The 18,165-nt window shown below is 40.3% G+C and overlaps 1 long non-coding RNA gene and 1 pseudogene across 1 annotated transcript in view; both read right to left on the bottom strand.

The window, feature by feature from the left end:
• The window catches only part of LOC138185593 (uncharacterized), a 188,039-nt gene extending 170,493 nt beyond the window's left edge, over window positions 1-17,546 (bottom strand). The window contains exon 1 of the long non-coding RNA XR_011174667.1: window positions 17,537-17,546. This is a non-coding gene — a long non-coding RNA (uncharacterized LOC138185593). The remainder of the gene's footprint in view (window positions 1-17,536) is intronic.
• Window positions 10,289-13,753, bottom strand: LOC138185709 (uncharacterized; annotated as a pseudogene).
• Window positions 17,547-18,165: the final 619 nt, after the last annotated feature.

The raw sequence follows: 18,165 nt of genomic DNA, 5'->3' as shown, positions 1-18,165 counted from the left end.
ATTGTCGTAATCGTTTCAACGCCCAAACTATTGCTAACAGTTCTTTCTCAGTTGTCGTATAATTCTTTTCGGGTGGGTTCAGTGTTCTAGAAATAAAACAGCACGGGTGTCCTTCCTGCGAAAGAACTGCCCCCAGTCCTTCGTTACTTGCGTCGGTTGTTAGCGTAAAAGTCTTAGTAAAGTCGGGGTATGTTAAGACTGGCGCTTCGCACAGTCTCTGTTTTAATGTTTCAAAGCTGTTTTGTTGTTTATCCGTCCAATGGAAGTTGACGTCCTTTTTTATCAAGTCTGTTAGAGGTTTAGCTATTTTAGAAAAATTTTTTATGAACTTACGGTAGTATCCTACCAGTCCTAAAAATGATTTGACTTCTGTGGGGTTCCTAGGTGCCCTAAAATCTGTTACTGCTTGTATTTTCTTAGGGTTAGGTTTCACTCCTTCGCCCGTTACAACATGTCCTAAGTATTCTAGCTCAGGTTTCAGGAATTCGCATTTATCGGGTTGTATCTTGAGTCCTACTTCCCTATGTCTTTGTAAAACTATTGCTAAATTCTGATTATGTTTCTGGATGGTATCTCCGAATATTATTATGTCGTCTAAGTAAGCAAAACAGTGTTTGTTGATTAAACCTCTCAAAGCTGTGTCCATCATGCGTTGGAAAGTCGCGGGCGCGTTCTTTAATCCAAACGGCATTCTGTTGTAATGAAAGTGTCCCTGCGGTGTTGAAAACGCAGTGTATTTTTTTGAATTTGAATCCATGGGTATTTGATGGAATCCTGAAGATAAATCTAGTGCGGAAAAGAACTTAGCATTCCCTAATTGACTCAGTATGTCCTCTATGTCAGGTAAAGGGTAGGCGTCTTGGTCTGTCAGCTCGTTAAGTTTTCTGAAATCTATGACTATTCTCCATTTTTGTTTTCCCGAAGCGTCTATTTTCTTTGGGACTACCCAAACTGGTGAATTGTAAGGTGAATCCGATTCCTCGATAATGTTTTTGTTTAACATTTCTTTCGTTTGTTTCTCGATTTCGGCTTTGTGACATTCTGGGGGTCTATAAGATTTGGTATTGATAATTTTGTCCTGTTTCAGTGTGATCACGTGTTTCGTCAAGTTCGTGCAAGGTAAAACGTCCGTTTCTAAATTGAATACGTCTATGTAGTGAATCAGTATTTTTTCTATAGGTTCTCTAAATTCGCGTTCGATATGATTTGTTCTCAAAATGGCTTTGAATTTTGCAATTTGATCTAAATCTTTATTGTTTTCTATATGACTGGAAATTTCGTGATTTTTCTCACCAGTGTTAAAGAAACATACTCTCGTTGGTTGTCCTTCCAAGTAAATCGTTCGAACCCTCTTTTCTCCTGGTTGAATCGCTGTGGGTTTCTGGAAGTGCAAATAGTTATCGTCTAATTTCAAAGTTTCATCTGATATGTGGTATCGGTATTTTCTTAGACACGGCAGTCCCAGTATAGCATCTTCAATTAACGGAAAATCCTTAGACACTATGAAAAATTTATGGCTTTTATCAAATATTTTTAGTAGAACGTATTTGTCGGTTCTGTATTTACTCCGTCCCATATAAAATGTTTGCGGTTCGTTCGTGTTATAAATAGTCGATTTCACCCGATTTTCTTTAATAAGGTTGATCCCGGCTCCTGTGTCGACTAAGTGCGTCATTGGTCCGTCATTCCTCCTGAATCGTACAGTAAGCAATCTTCCTGTGGTCGCGTTGATCCTTGGTATTCCTCGGGGTTCGTACTCTCTTCGTCCGTCATTATAGGATAATTTCTCGGAGGCGGTAAGTTTCTTTGGCTGGCTGATGGAAAATTTCGCTGTTGGGTACAGGCGTTGGCTAAATGTCCCACTTGACTACACTTGAAACATTTGGGCGGTGATCGTTCCATCATCGCTCTCCTTTCCGTGAGTGGATTCATTGGTTTCGGCCGTGTGGTGTTCTCAAGCGTGATATTTCTTCTCGCGTTAGGTGTACCTTGGAATTGGGCGTCGGCTCTCGCAATTGGTCGATTCATTATTCTTCCTCTTGCTATGGTTTTGTTGCGTTCGATTTCCCCTATAAGTAACTCTGCCTCGAAAGCTGCATCCTGTGCTTGTTGGAGATTCTTTGGTCCTTTAGATGACGTGCGTATTTCTATTTCAGGTTTCAAGTTTACGGTGAAAATCTTGGTGGCTCGTTCGTTTTCAAGATCTATAGCGACTGCACGACGTATCGGATCGCGAATTTCGTGTTGGAGTGCGTATAGTAGTTCGTTGAGGTTGTGTCGGAACCTCTTCACATAACTGTGTACCGATTCGTTGAAGTTTTGTCGTGTACGTTGCAGTTTGTCGCGGGCTCCGTTGGATGTGATAATTACGGATACAAATTTTCTGAGGCTATCGAACAGGTCTTCATAGCTTTCGATTACAGAGTGGCGGATACTACGTTCTGCTTCTCCGATGATTCTTTGTGTTAAAATGAGGCGTAATAGCGCGCGTTTTTCTCGACATTCGGCTTGAGCTTCTTTTACCCGCTTAATAAACCCTTCTACTCCTATATCGTCTTGCCCATTGAGCATAGGGATGAAGTCTAAGCAGGTTTTTGCACTGTACGTAGGATTGTCGTAATCTATAGTTTCTTCTTCACTGTCTATACGGTCTGTTTCGTTTTTCGTCTCGGTCCTTTTAGGAACATGTGGTTGATTTTTTCGAATAGTGCTGGCACTAGCATCTTCGGTTATAATAGAGTTGAATTCAGATGTAGCGATTGACTGAACTCCTAATCGTAGTTCAGCGTAATTCCTACCTAAGAGTTCGATTTCTTTAACGCGTTGTTGACTTTCGTCTTGTATTAATTTACGCAAATTATTAAAAGCTAGTTCGTTTCTTTCGTTCTGCTTCTGCATAGCGTCTAGTATGGCCCGAATATTTGGATCCATACCAGTAGCCATAGAGCTAACAGAAGATGTGTCTTCTGATTTTTTGCTCATAGTGGTTATTGTACTGTTGTTGGAGTCTGTACTAGCGAAGCTGTTGCGACGAGTACGATAATATTTAAAAGAATCCAGTTCTTTACCTGAATATTCTTCTTTTCGTGACCAGTTTCAGTTTTGGTGATGACCGTAGTCCGCTTTCCGTAGAAGTCGTTTTCACGCAAAGTGAGCTGATCTGCAGAGGTCCGCTGATCCCTCAATCTTCAATGATGCACGTATGCCGAAATGCGTAATTTCGTTTTCTCGAAGTTGATGGATCCTGGCAGGATCGCCAAAATGTCACGTAAAACGGATATTTGGGTTGCGAGAGAAAAGAAACCTGAGTCGTAGCCCAACTATTAATTCTCTTTTATCGAACTTTATTATGACTTTGGCACTTACAATAACGTTGTACAAGAACAGCAACTGCCACGAGAACTCCCCGGGCTCGGCTTATATACACCCTGGCTTGGGGTGTTGGGGGGTTTGGTGTGGATTCTAAGGAATCCGAAGGTCGGGGCTGGGGCCTTGTCTCTGGTGGGGACTAAGATGCGTCGCGACGTTGGCGTCCGACAGTCGGGAGTCGAGGCGTCGCAGGGAATTCGGTGTGGATTCCGAAAGTCGGGGTTGGGGCCTTATCTCTGATGGGGACTAAGATGCGTTGCGGCGTTGGCGCCCGACAGTCGGGGGTCGATGTCTTGTATCTGGGAGGTAATTGGTGTCACAAGCGCATAGTTGTCACCAAGCAGCAAGTTTTAGAAACGTCAATTTCGGTCCGTTATTTCATACACATAAAGGAGGTGACATACGTGGTCATAGGCGCGAACGGTGGCGTGATCCGAGCGTAGTGGGGGTCGTCTCCCAGAGAAGACAACGAAAAGGATCGAAGGGCAATGAAACCCTTCTGAAGAGTCAAACGTATATATCGAGAGGTCTGACGATTAAAATTAAAGTCGCTTAGTCTAATGAATTCATTGAGGGATATCGTAAAGTCGGGTCGAATTTCTGTAACATATTAACTGTATTCATCGCTAAATAATTTGTGACGTTTTTATTATTACATTCATTATTGTTAAATATAAAAGCTATATTAACCTGTTAATACAGTGTTAAATTCATTGAACCACCTCTGTTATTTTAATCGAAACAGGGGAACGACTATTTCGCGGCGTCGATTAGCAGAATCGTAGCGAGAATTTACGCCTCTTGCTGACACGTTTTCCTCGCGACCGCGTCTCTCCGCGAACGGTCCTAAAAGTATTATCGATCCTCAACCAATCCTCTACAAATCAAAGACTCAATCTCGCCATTAGGAATGACTAGTGTAGTCTCGTCCGTGTGTTCGAATCGTTTACATCTTCTCCACCACATGGAGTAAGAGTAGTCCAAAATTCTCAATAGTTCACAGAATTTTTCTCGGATTAATTTCCGTTAAACTTGAACAACGTTCTCTTATTCTTTGGCCGCAATAAAATTCCGAGGTATTAAATATTTTTCGGTTTTTGTAGCGCGTTTTTATATTTTTACCTCTGTATCCGAACTCTCTGGTAATTGCAGAACCTGATGACTGTTCCGATGCATCGCAGATTATATCTCTACTCCTCCATAATTGGGTCACAATTTATGTAAATTTACTAGTCTTTATTTGAAAAAACACAACACAAGAAGCTGGTGCCAGACTTAACAATACGTCATTTCAATTGTTCAGAGCTCAATTGATTTAACAGAAGAATAACGTCTATAGACGGTGTCTATTACGAACAAGCATTTCAAAGAGGGTGCATATAGCGTTGTCCGCTAGAAGCAAGATTTTCGTGTGGCCTCATTTTTCACTAGGAGGACTTTTCTGATTCTGTCAACTCCATCTGCCGTACAAGCCTTTATTTTCCTTAGCTTCCAGACTAAAGTCCCGTAATTGGCAGAATTGTGAATTTTGAGAGTAACACGTTCACAGATTGAGATTACATGTTCCTGGGAGATCCACGTACAGCTGGAGTACCGATAGGCGATCAGGAGACTCCATGATAGCATCACCTCCTCCAACTCCACCTAACACGTCCAGGTCTATTAATTTCTTTGGACATGTATTATGTACGTCTGGCATTTCGCAAATTCGGCGTTGTATTTGTATCGGCTTCATTTCGGTTATGATTGGGCTTGGCTGATCCATCATCTTCCGCAATCCTCGTACTAGCAACGAATGTTTGTACAGGAGTGTTACTTTTTCTTCTGTCACGGAGTTTTAACCAGCCAAACTCAGGACTTTTTTCTCAACATTATTGAAAACATAAATATTATCTAACTGGCTGGTCATAATAGTCTGCCGAAACCAGTCTTTCCAGCTACCATTATCGTTAACTGCCGGGGAGGTCTTCACCGTATATTCCACAACTGACTCACATTCACTATCTGTAAACGAATTGGTCCATTTCGGCCATGGCTTCCACCATCTTCCCGCAGAATCCTGCTTTTATCGTTGATTTATTCTAGTGATTTGCCAAGTAAATATTTACTGCCTCGTTCGTGAATTTATAATTTATTATTATTTATAATTTATTATAATATATAATTTATTATATATAATTTATAATATTATATATTTATATATATAATTTATATAATTTATTATATTATTTATAATTTATAACTTATAATTTTTTAATTTGTTCATTGAACTGAATGGAGAGGACCATATTCTGTGTGGACCGAAATTTCATTGACTGGTTCCCTGTTGCTCTGGCTTGTGCCTACCATACGCGTTGCATTCCTCATTTTCGGGTGCCTACATAATTCATGCCTGATAGGACATTCGTAATTTTAAATAGTTCCGTATGGAAACCGTACTTAAATTCTCCAACACCCGCTGAATTCAGACTTGAATATGTTTTAGTTAGTATTCCTTTGCATGTAGTGAGGAGATATTTGCAACCATGGGACTTTCTAATTCCCTTTTGGCACCCAGCGAACTGATATATTATTACAATTTCTGGGTGCTATTTTTCTATATGATCATTAAGTTACGACTTTCGTAGGAATTCCAAATTTATCCAATTTCTTGACACACTTCATATAGTACTTTCTCGTACCCAAATTTATGCAATGGTTATCATTTATCTTCGACCCTCCAGTCCGCCACATGGGCCCCAGGGCCGGAAATAAGCGTTCGCAGCCATCTGAACCATTCTTCCTTCAAAACCAAACATTTCTAGTTAATCCTTTTATTAGTCAGTTATGGGTGCACGGACACAAGACTGCCAGATACAATCACTACTATCCGCCACAATAGGTCGCAATCCATCAGAGACTGGATGGCAGGATATAAAGTCACTCTAAGATACACCTTCTTCGGAAACTTTCCGTAGTAGTTACGCGACTGGCTGCCGACAGACCGCTCGGTTAATTAGTTCGGTTAGATGGGATTGCCGCTTCCTAACGGTATGCATCTAATCGTTTTACCTTGTATTTAACTCTGTATCAGCCGTCATGGCAGTTAATTAGCCATAATGATTGCATGCGTATGGCATTAAGGATCAAGTCATGCAGCCGTAAGTTGCTATCTCATTTATGAAGAGCCATATATTAGGGCCACTTGTTGAGAAACACCAACTCGTGGCTTTGCAATATGTACAAGGTGTAAAGTTGCCTACTCTATTTTACAGGCAGCCACCCAAGATGTGGGGAGAACCTAACTTCCTTCGTGGCCTTTCTACTACACTGAATAAACCTAGGTGAAGAGACTCAAATCCCACACTCAATGCAGGGCTACCACAAGTAGGGTCCTTACTCTACGGTCCCGTTTAAATCACTTTCACTTAGTCGAAATCTCCTTAAGTAGTACAAGACTACCGCTGATAAATATTAGCACCACATCAGATTTTGATTTGCTTAACGTAAATCATATAAGTAATACATTTCGTTACTAGTTGCCATTATTTTCAATTATTTTTATTCAATAGAAACTAAAGTTACTTATAAATTAATGGTGCTAATATACAGTAATATTAATATAAACCATAAACTAATATATTATAAACTGAAAATATTTTTTATTTTAAAAAGAAACAGTATTTCAGTTAATAAATAATTAAGTTTGATGATATTTATGTTTACCAATCGTGAGATGAACCCTTTTTCTACAGTGCACACAAATTAAATGAGCTCTTTTTCTCCTAATTTTTTTGCTGCAAACAAAGCATTCTCGCGAATTGCGATCTAGCACTTTTACTAAACCAAACGTTTTTCCCCCTTATCAACACGTTGAAAGGTTGCTTCTTCTTTTCATCCATCCACTCGCATTCAATTCCGAAAGTAACTTTCGAAATGAATTGTAATCGAGCCATTGATTTTACACCAACTATTTTTTTGTAAATGAAAGCCATGCGGCCGATTACGTTCAATGCCACCTTTTTCCAGTACTTCACTGTTTTTCGTTCATCGAGATAGATACTCAGGGAAATCACGTTGTACATAAACTTCTTCGGCAATTCATGGTAATGTGAAAATGTTTGTTGCGCGTCGAATTTGAAAAACATCACTATCATTATCTGAAGTATCCAAAATGCATTAATTTATTTCAATCTTTGTATAAACAATCGATAATCAGATGAAGAATAACAAAAAGGCGGGTACCAAGAGACAGTTAAATAGAAAAAAGATACGAAAGAATAAAGACCATTTGAACAGAGAAAATTATAATTCCTTGCTTCTATGTGTTATCCAAAGTTGCGTTTTACGAAGCAATTTTCTCAGGCATTATTTTCGAAAATAGTTGTTGAACATAATATGATCAACGAAAATGTTGAGGGAAGAAGAAGATAGCGATTCATCAAGTGAGTTATTTTTACAATCTAAATGTCGCCGTATAATACGATAATTGTTGGCATCATCTGAAGATGGTAATTCCTCAGACAAAATAGCAAAAAAATCTGATAAAGATAGTTCTCACTGTTCTGATAGTTCGATAAGTAATACTGGAACTAGTTATCGAAATGAGTGCTTCTCAATGCAACCAGTTGAATATTGTGCTTCCTACGAGTATCTACGGTGCCAAAACAACGCGAAAGTGCTAAAGTGTAACGAAGTGGAAGATTTTTATAGATGATTATTCGTTACGGATGAAATTTTTTAAACATCAGTGAATAAACAAATCTTTATGCTTTACAAGCAAGAATGGCTTCCAAACGTTTATATAAATGGATACCAACGAACAAAAATGAAATAAAGCGTCAATTTAGACTGATTTTATGGATCGGATTGATAAAACTCTCATAACGTAAAAATTATGGACACACATATAGTTTCCATGTCTGTACGCGAAAAGCTCTGGCGAAACAAAATACAGCATCATCAAATATCGTGATGGATTTATGTAAGGGTGTGTTTCATAAAGGCCATACCATATGTACTGATAAGTGATACAGTAGTGTGGACTTCGCGAATAAACTAATAAAGAAAAATATGCACTTGATTGGTACACTACGAATAAATCGTAAACAAAACCTAAATGAAATGACAACAACTAAATTGAAACGCGGAGAAATTATTGCGAAAGAAAATAGTAATGAAATTATAGTCTTGAAATGGAAAAATAAAAGAAATGTTTTGGTCCTTTCTAAGAAAAATTCTAGCGAAATGGTAAATATAAAAACAAAAAGATGATTTTGTTGCAAACCAAAAATGGTCGTTGAATACAATATAGGAAACACCGCTTGTAATTTCGACCAATCGCGGGGAGACGCAATCGCGAGGAGAGACGTCAACGGGAGTCGTAAATTCCCGTTACGATTATACTAATCGACACCACGAGTTGATCGATCCCCTGATTTTCGTTAGGATAATAGGGGTGATTAAGTTTATATAACACTGTGATTCACAGAATTATAAAAATATATATTTCCAACACTTAAACTACACTGTTGAGTAGATATAAATCGTCGATAACAACTTGTCGCACGAAGATGAGATAGATATGAATAGTAGAGCAAGGTTCGTACAGTCGAATTTCGTATGTTAGTGGACGTAGCACTCGAGGATACTTAATAGTCGTGAGATTTTGATGTTAGACTTCGACGTTGTAGTATGTAGACGAAGTAAGTTGACTTGACCTAGCGGTGTTGACGAAATAAGTTGACTTGACCCTCCTGATGTAGCAGGAGAAGTCTGCGACTTGACCCTCCTAGAGTCGTAGGAGAAGTGATGAGTAGGAAGCCTCCGACCAACGTGGTTCGTGACCCAGCCTGTTCTATTAGATAGATGTTCGGTTTTTCCTAATGGGTGCGTACCCGCTTTCTCCGTGTTTTTAATTGCGCCTAATAAACCCAAGGACCTCTCTAAAAACCTGATGTGCGTCGCAAATATTTTTAGCCTTAAGAAATCTTTCAGGATAACGGATTGAATGAAGATACATGTGTACACAATGAAAGAGAAAAGTTATGGTTGGTCCTTAGGTTTATTGAGGGTCGAAATGACGTTACGCAGGCCATCGGCTGCCCGGTCGCGAGAGCTGCAGCGCCGATGTTTTAGGCGACGTAACACCGCTATTGATCTTTCTGATCAAAGAAGTACATATTGCTGTCCGTTGAGAAAGACAATAAAATGGTACAGACAGTTAGCTTTCGAGCTCTTTTTAAATGCAGCTGTTGTGAATGCCTTGTTTATGTTCCAAGATGTGACAAGAAGAAAAGTGCCAATATGACAAACAATTGGCAGAGATGCGTTCACGTACCATTCAGATGAAAACATACTAATCCGACTGTTTAAGCGTCGCGTTTGTTTTTCTAACGGCTTCGAGCAATTGAGCGCATATTGTCCGACTTCGGCAAATTTCAACAGTGCGCAAGACAATCGAATATAAATACAATACAAAACCATCTTTCGATACAAAAACAATCGACAGCGAGCTCCGATTGTACGCGCAGAAACCTTTATTAACTTTGAACGACTTGTTGTAAACAGTCCAAAATTAATGAATTTATGCGATCGTTATTGTTTTGGGTGTATTCATCTAAACATCTTGCTGACAAATTGCTTAAAGTCACGTCTTCATATATTGGCCGGATAATTTTTGGAACCTTTTGGTTCAAAGATAGTAGTTTGTGTTTATAACTCACAAGTCTGTTTTTCGTCTTTACATGTTGCCAAGTACATCTTTTAGCAGAGCAATAGTCAGGCTACAAATCTTTATCTGTCGAGAGTTTATGAAAGTATGATACCCAGACATCATTGCTTATGTACTTTATTAAATCAGGACTCGTCCTAATAACCAAGCCGTAATAACTTGTCAATTTTTCTATCACTTTGCTCGTCAATTTTTCAATTTTCTTAACTACATTTTTTTTACATATTTAAGCCACGTATACATTCATTTTTATATGTGTGCAACGCATTCTTTTTTTAGTACAGTTGTCTCATTTCCATACGGACTTCCTTCTAAAAGCTGCTTGAATGTTTTTGAACCTCCGTCTCCGATGTAATATTTCACACTAAATCTGTATTCGGATCGCAGAAACATTTCCTTTGCAGCATCAACTTCCAGGTTGTCTGCACTGACTTGATGATTTATTGTACACTGTTCTTTACGGTTCTTTAACTAGTTTCTATACTCTGTGGTAGCTACTTTGTACTTACAAACGTTGCATCCTTGTAAAGTATTTGATTTTATTACAGTATCAAGCACTTTATTACTACATGCCGAAGAATGAAGGAAATCCTTTTTTTTCACGTTCCATCGCCAGAAATAGTTACCTCTAACGGTGGCCTACCTCTTTTGATGTTTTGTCGTTTCTCACTTCCTATGGATTTTTCTGTTATTTTTCCTAAACTGCTACAAATACAGAGTGTATCTTTTTATCCCTTATCTTATCTATTGACGCTGATTTCTAATAATCTCATTCCAAACACTATTCAACAATTTATCGCATAAGATTGGCAATTTTCGACATGAACCAATTTATTCTACAGGAACATCGCACACTAATCTAGAAACTGAGACCGAGAGTACTTTTCTGGGAAAAAGTTCACTTTCTTCGTACACTGTTTATATACAACAAGCGTACTTGCAATTCGCTAATTTTACCGAATCAGTAACAGCCGAAAGCATCGTTTACACAATTTCTTATCTTCACTGAAAATCTAGCTCTCATACGTATGTTTACTTCCTTTGTTTGTTCGTTTATTCAGCTATTTGCAGTCAAACAAGATTGATGCATATACATTTTTTATTACGTTTTGAAAATATAGTCTTATATAAACGATCAACAAAAAATATTGGATATATCATATTGTAAAAAAACAGATATCAACCGGGTTCCTATCCGATTCACAAGAATGAAAGAATGAAATAGAATGTTTTAATTGTTTTCGTATATCAGTATCTACTTTTAATGACCCGTTAAAAAGAGTGGAATGGGATTTAGCTAAACAAAATACAACTATCAAAATCTTTTTCCAGTGATATATTCTTTTAATGCATCTCTGCCTCCATGTTGCTTTTCACAAATTTTTATCTTCATAAGCATTTATTTTTTTATCATATATGTAGTATTGTTGACAAAAGGCCTAAGAGATATCGGGCGAACCATAATGTCGCCACAATGTCTCGAGAAAACCTAAATGCAGACAGACACATCCATGTATCGTCGGTCCTTCAATCGAATATTCAGGCGGAAAAGGCCTGCGTGACCCTGGTAACGAGCGGTTGCGGAACACGTGCGTGGTGAAGCTAAGAGAAAAGACAAAGGGATGCTAAGAGAGAAAGACGAATTAACAGTCAGTGTTAGTTGAGAAGTCGGAGAGTGCGAATTGCGTTGTCGAGTGAGTGTGGTCTGCGTGAGAGAGAGCGTTGGAACCGTGGTGACGAGAGTTGTAAATTAACTACTTAGTTGTCTTAATTATAGTACGTTATTGTATTTAGTTCACGTTAAATAACCATCATTTCCTATTTAACCAATACATGTTTAGACCATGTTTAAATAAATTAATAAATAAAGATCCTACATATATGACGGGTTGGCGTTGGGACTAGGGTTGTGGGTGTTTGATGAATCCTCACTGGAATTAGCGTTTATCGGTGCTGTACAACAAAGGTAAAGTTTATTAGCACAAGTAGAGATATTACAGTATTGGCATTAACCGCGGTGATTAGGCACTCGCGGCACTAATGACAATGGCCTCAGGTTCGATAACGAATCCGCGGTCAACGGGATAGCGAATTTACTTTTTCGTCAAAGTCTAAGTTGGACTCTATGTTAAAACGTGAAGTAATCACTGCTCGTAAAAACGTTACTTAAATCGTTGATGAGATCGTACGAGAGAGTGTGTCTCCGTCACGGTGACGCTGTAGAAGAAAACTATGATGGAGTGTGTCTTAGGATCATCGGATAACGAGATCATCGGATTCGTAGAGAAAAGCCTTATATAATAATACATAAGACTTAGAAGTAGTTGTTTATGATTTAATCCGATTATGTGTGCCCAAGAATTATGACCATAGGCTTGGGCTCGAAGTGATACAACGGGTCGGTGAACGGTCACGGGATGGACGTTTTTACCTAACAGAGGTATGGAGTAATTGTATAGCTCTCCTCAAAAATATAGTTGACAGTAAAGAGTACGAGGGGTACAGAGAGGTACGGAGAAGAGTACGTCGGGTTTACATTAGAATTAGGGTTAGGGGCGTGAAACGAATCTTCGCTTGCATTACACATTGTCGTTATGCGATAGAGAAGACATTGACTAGTGCAAATACGATTATTACAGAATTTGACAAGTAACCGTGGTAATTAGATACTCGAGAAGCTAATGGCAATGATCTTCGTTCAATAACGAATCCGCGGTCAACGGGATGATAGATGAAGGTGCTCACAAAATCTAGGTCTGACTCTTTGTTGGTAAAATATGAAATAATCACTAGTCGGAAAGACGTTATTCTTTAGTCGATGAAATCGCGAGAGAGAAAAACTTTCCCGTCCCGATGATGCCACAGAGGAAAACTACAATGGGGTGTGTCTATGGACACGAGATCATCGGATTCGTCGAGGATAGCCTTCGTTCAGAAAGTGAGGGAAATTGACGTTGCTGTTAATTGGTCAATTTCCATGTTGGTGGTTAGAAAATGATGCTAGCCGCCCGCGAGGGAAAGCTGCACATGTACTGCGGAAACGTATCGACATCTGGCAATCATCTTACTTGAAGAATAGGGTCTACAAGTGGCGAGCTACGGGACAGAAACCGTTGGAATGTTTACTGTCGAGTGTTACAACTATTTCCTTTTTAAGGAGAGCTGTAGAATTACTCCCTGCCTCTGCCAGACAAAGCGTTCATCCCGTGACCCGGGCTACGTTCGGCGACTGGTTGGCGCCTCGAGCCCAAGCTCATTATCACAAATCTCGCGCAAATACAATTGGGCGGAATGACGGCAAATTGTTTAATTACAATTGCAAACCTTAATTACAATCTTTTATGGGCTTTCCGAAGTTTCAGAGGGGAGGCCCCGGTGTCCTCTCATCTCCGACATATATAAATAGAACATCGATTATTCACCGTCTATTAATGGTCTATGTTACGTCCGGTGACTCTTTGCGTAGCACGGAATCCATCCCTTGGCCGAGACGGCCACTCGCTACGTAAATATAATTAGTTGGACCGTAATAATCATAAGGAACTGTCGTAAAACTAAGCATTTCGATTTACCGTTAAGGCCGTTAAGTGGTATAAAACACCTTCGAGTCAAGAGGTTCCTTATGGTTATTGCTCCATCAGGTAAAAAGTGGGGAAACGTGGGTCTTCCCATTTTTGCCGGAATTTCCACCCGCAAGCAGCCGGTGGTGGGGCGACCAATACCCAGCAAGAGTTTTCCTCTGCGACAGCATCGCCACCGAACTTTACTGGTTCAACAACTATAGATCAGTCAACATCTCTGCACTGGGTTCACTACATTAACTCAATCAACATTTCTTCATTATCTATATTTACCTTTGATCACTCATATAATTAACTTTAATATATACGCACCGAGCGTAGTCATCTTGTCTACATGTTGTTGGGGTTGTTAAGGTATAGAGAGGATTTGGAAAAACAAATAGTTTAAAATTTATTTACAAATTATTCAGCTCTACGTGTACGTTACTCTCTGAAGGACTCGATAACCTACTCGCTTAGTTATTTGTTTTCTTCTGATTACTTCTAATCGCTTCTAACGGCTTTTAATAACTTTTAACCGCTTTTAGTTGCTTTTGTCTCAACTGAGACCTGGACGTCCTTCAACGCTCACATACACTTTCACACGTACAGTATAAATGTACCATCTATTTAACAGGGATAAAGTGTAAATTATAACCTGTTACCTCAGCGTTATAATCCATTCATTTACCTCTATTATCTTAAACGAAATAGAGGATCGATCAGTTTCATGGCGTCGATTGTATAATCGGGAATTTACGACTCCTGTAGACGCGATTTCTTGAGATCGCGTTTCTCCGCGAGCGATCGGAAACAGTCTATGACCAACATTTTTGCACAAATAGTGGAGAAGATTTTTTGTCACAGATTTTGTTTGATTTACAGCTTCAAGAAATATTATATTCATATCAATTAAGGGATTGTGTTTTGTGAAATTCATGAATATCATGCACAATCTATACATTTGCATTCTATATAGAATTGCAACACATGTCAACCCATTATACGCCAATGAAATTCGACATACTTTACAAATTATATTTCTTTTATTCTCGGAAAGAGTAATGTAATGTCATTCGACTTTTATGGTGTGCCATAGTTCTAAAAAAAATTGTTTATATATAAAAAGTAATTAATTGTTGATAAAACTGTAGAACCATCTCATCCTCTCCAATTTCGACAATTTCTTTATATCTTATAGAAATCAACAATATAAACAACCTTTTTCTATACACGTAACCGTTGAATGTGCCTAGTTTTCAACTATTTTTGCGAAAATTTCCAGGTACGGCTACAGTGTATTTCTGTCTATAATTGTGCGTTTGTGACAGTGTATGCGTCATAATTAATTGCCTGCCATTGATTGCTTATCTTATGTATATAAACGACGGTCGAGCAAGTTTAAATAACCTGTGCTTAACGCCAACAAGTGAAACTGTAAAAAAACGTTTATCGTAACCTATAATTCAATCAAAAGGGAATGTCATCAGTATATTGGGTCTAGGTGCGGATTAGATTTCTCAATCGCTTGGGTGAAGTAATAACGATTATCCTATTTTGTAAAATAGTATCTATTATTCATCCACGTCTTATTTTCGTAAATAATTTGTTATTATTTCACGTAATTTTATGTCAAGAAGCGGACGGATTAAAATAACTGGTCCAAACCCAATACATTGGTGACAACTATTTTTCAGTAAAATGTAACAGACATTTCTTGTAGCCTCACAATAAGTTGTGCACGGAGTTTCTAAGTTCACTTAATCCACGTTTATAAACAGAAGATTAGCAACCGACGGCTGGCAATCAAACTAACGCATACGCTGCCATAAACGCGCAAACTATAAGCGGAAATACACTGTAGCGGTACCTGTAGCTTTTTGCGAATATCTTAAAAACTAAGCGAGTCCAATGGTTATCTGTTTATGAACAAGTTGTTCAAAATGTTGAGCTTTACATATTCAAAAATTATCGAAATCGGGAAGGACAGAACGGTCCTAAAAGTTCATCTAATTGTTTAATAAGTAAAAGTATTAGCAATTATTGATGGTACTAATGGCTCCTATTATGTTTATACTTTAATATCTAACAATTACGTGTTCCAGAATTTTTAAATAAATTAAATGTTTTGGAATAAAATTAATTGTACATACACATCTAAAAATTTATGGATATACCATGAATATATCGATATTATACAAATATAAAATAATGCGTCATCGAATATAACTGAACTTTCTTTGTTCTTCACAGCTTTCCTTTATTTACTTTGATTTTTCTATTAATAGTAATAATATTGTAGTATCGTGAAAAAATTATTTAAGAAAGACCCGATGTACTACAGTACAGATAGAAAGTGGAAGTGGTCATGTGGTCCACCGATATTGTTAAATCAATAATATGTAATGTTTTATTAAATATAAAATTTTTATGTAACGGAATAACTTGAAGTATTAACGTACACCGCTCTATTCTCTTATACATCTCAAACAGGAATGAATTTGTTTTATTGCACATTCAATCATTCAACACACACGCGATGCGCTCTTCTCATGGCGTTTTCCTTTTGACTTTCTCTCTTTCATCCCTCGATCGTACAATACAGATGTACACGCATCTCTTTTCTAACAGGTACGTTCGCAGTTCTTCAAAAAAGTAGTTACTTGGAAAAGGTGTACGTGACCATCTCTGATCATGGACGGCTGCGGAACACGTGCATGTGGTGGGAATACGAAAACTGTGACAAAAGCCTGTTTTAGTGGAGAAAGTCAGTTAGTTGCGAGTTAGTTGGAGTTAGTCACAGGGGAGCACGAAGAGGATCTGATATTCTCCTATAGCTGGGTGGCAGCTGGTCAGTGCCTTTGGCCCTCGTTAGCTTGCCGATCCAGTGTTGAGAATTTGGAAGAAGTTGGTGGGCTCATACCTGCCAAGGCCACTCACCTCACCTTCTTGTGGGGCTCCCCGTCACCCTGCACCGACATTGACCGGGGTAGTGACCATATCTAGCATGGACATCGGCGCTGGGTGCCCCTGGCGTCCTGCTCGATCGTGGCAGCGGCTACGTCACCGTCGAGTGAGCTAGAACGATGTTGGTGGGCGTCTCCGTTTCGCCTAACAGCGGTCTGGCCGCGTTTGGGGACTTTTTGGACGGAGTTGGAGAATGCGTCAGGAGATACCTTCCCTGCCAGGTGCTCGTCTTTGGGGACTTCAACGCCCACTCTGCGCAATGCGGCAACCTCAGATCGCGCACACGCGGGAGAATGTTGTCCAACTGGGCCGCAGGACTCGGACTCCTACTAGTTAACAGATGCGCGTACGACGGAGGAAAGCGTCGACAAGGAGGCGAAGACCACCCTTCAAGACACGAGCGCGGCGTGTGACGCCTCGATGCCGTGCTCCGTGCTCGGTGGTGGACACCATCAAGCCGTCCATTGGTGGACACACGAGATCGCGGAGCTTCGGATTCGCTGCGTCGGGGCCCGCAGAGTGTTTCAGAGGGCCCGTCGAAGACGGATTCGTAACGACCAAAAGGAAGTCTCCCACCGCTACGAGGCGTACAGGGAAGCGCGACGCACTCTACAACGGGAAATCAAGGTCGCGGAAGCCCGGTCCTGGAGGGACCTTGTTCAGGCGGTCGAATCCGATCCGTGGGAGCGACCTTACTTGATAGTAATGAAGAAGTTGCGCCCCTGGCTGCTTCCCCCACTGACCGCAAACATAGATCCGGCGCTGCTTGCTAACGTCATCAGGACGTTGTTCCTCCGACAAGACGACGACGATACGAGGGACGCACAACCATCCACCACCTGGACGGTGGAATGGAAGGGAGAGATGGATGTCGCCGGCGACGAGCTGCTGGAAGCGACAAAGAAGATGGCCTCTCGGGACGAGGCACCGGGTTTAGACGCAGTACCAGGCCGGGTTTGGGCGGAGTCAATCAACATCCTGGCTCTCCATCTGCGACGCTTCTTTACAAGATACCTGAGGGAGGGCATCTGCCCACGGGCATGCCGGACGGCGAAACTGGTTCTACTAAGTAAGGAGGGTCGTCGCTTGGACTCACCGGCGGCGTACAGGCCGGTGTGCCTTCTGGAGAAGGTGGGAAAACTTCTAGAAAGAATAATCGGCACCCATCTGAAGGTCCATATATCGGAGCGGGTGCCCGGATGGCACGATAACCAGTACGGCTTTCGACGGGGTCGCTCGTCCGTCGATGCGGTGAATCATGTTAGGGATGTGGCGGACGCCATGCTTGTCGCAGAACGGGATCGCGTTGGCGGTCTCGTTGGACGTAACAAACGCCTTCAACGCCATTCCCTGGGACGTGATAGTGGAGGCGCTGTAACACTTCGAGGTACCACCTTATCTTGTCCGTGTCATCCGGACCTATCTAAACGACAGGTGGGTCGCCTACAAGGACAACAGCGAAGAAGAGGCGCGAAGGATAGTCGAGCGAGGTGTTCCGCAGAGTTCTGTGTTGGGACCTATCCAGTTGATCACGGCGTACGACTGGGTCCTTCGCTG

Source organism: Bombus flavifrons, chromosome 12 (genome assembly GCF_040668555.2).
Source record: "Bombus flavifrons isolate JBK064 chromosome 12, iyBomFlav1_principal, whole genome shotgun sequence".
Taxonomy (NCBI): domain Eukaryota; kingdom Metazoa; phylum Arthropoda; class Insecta; order Hymenoptera; family Apidae; genus Bombus; species Bombus flavifrons.
This window is presented reverse-complemented; position numbering and strand designations above follow the sequence as displayed.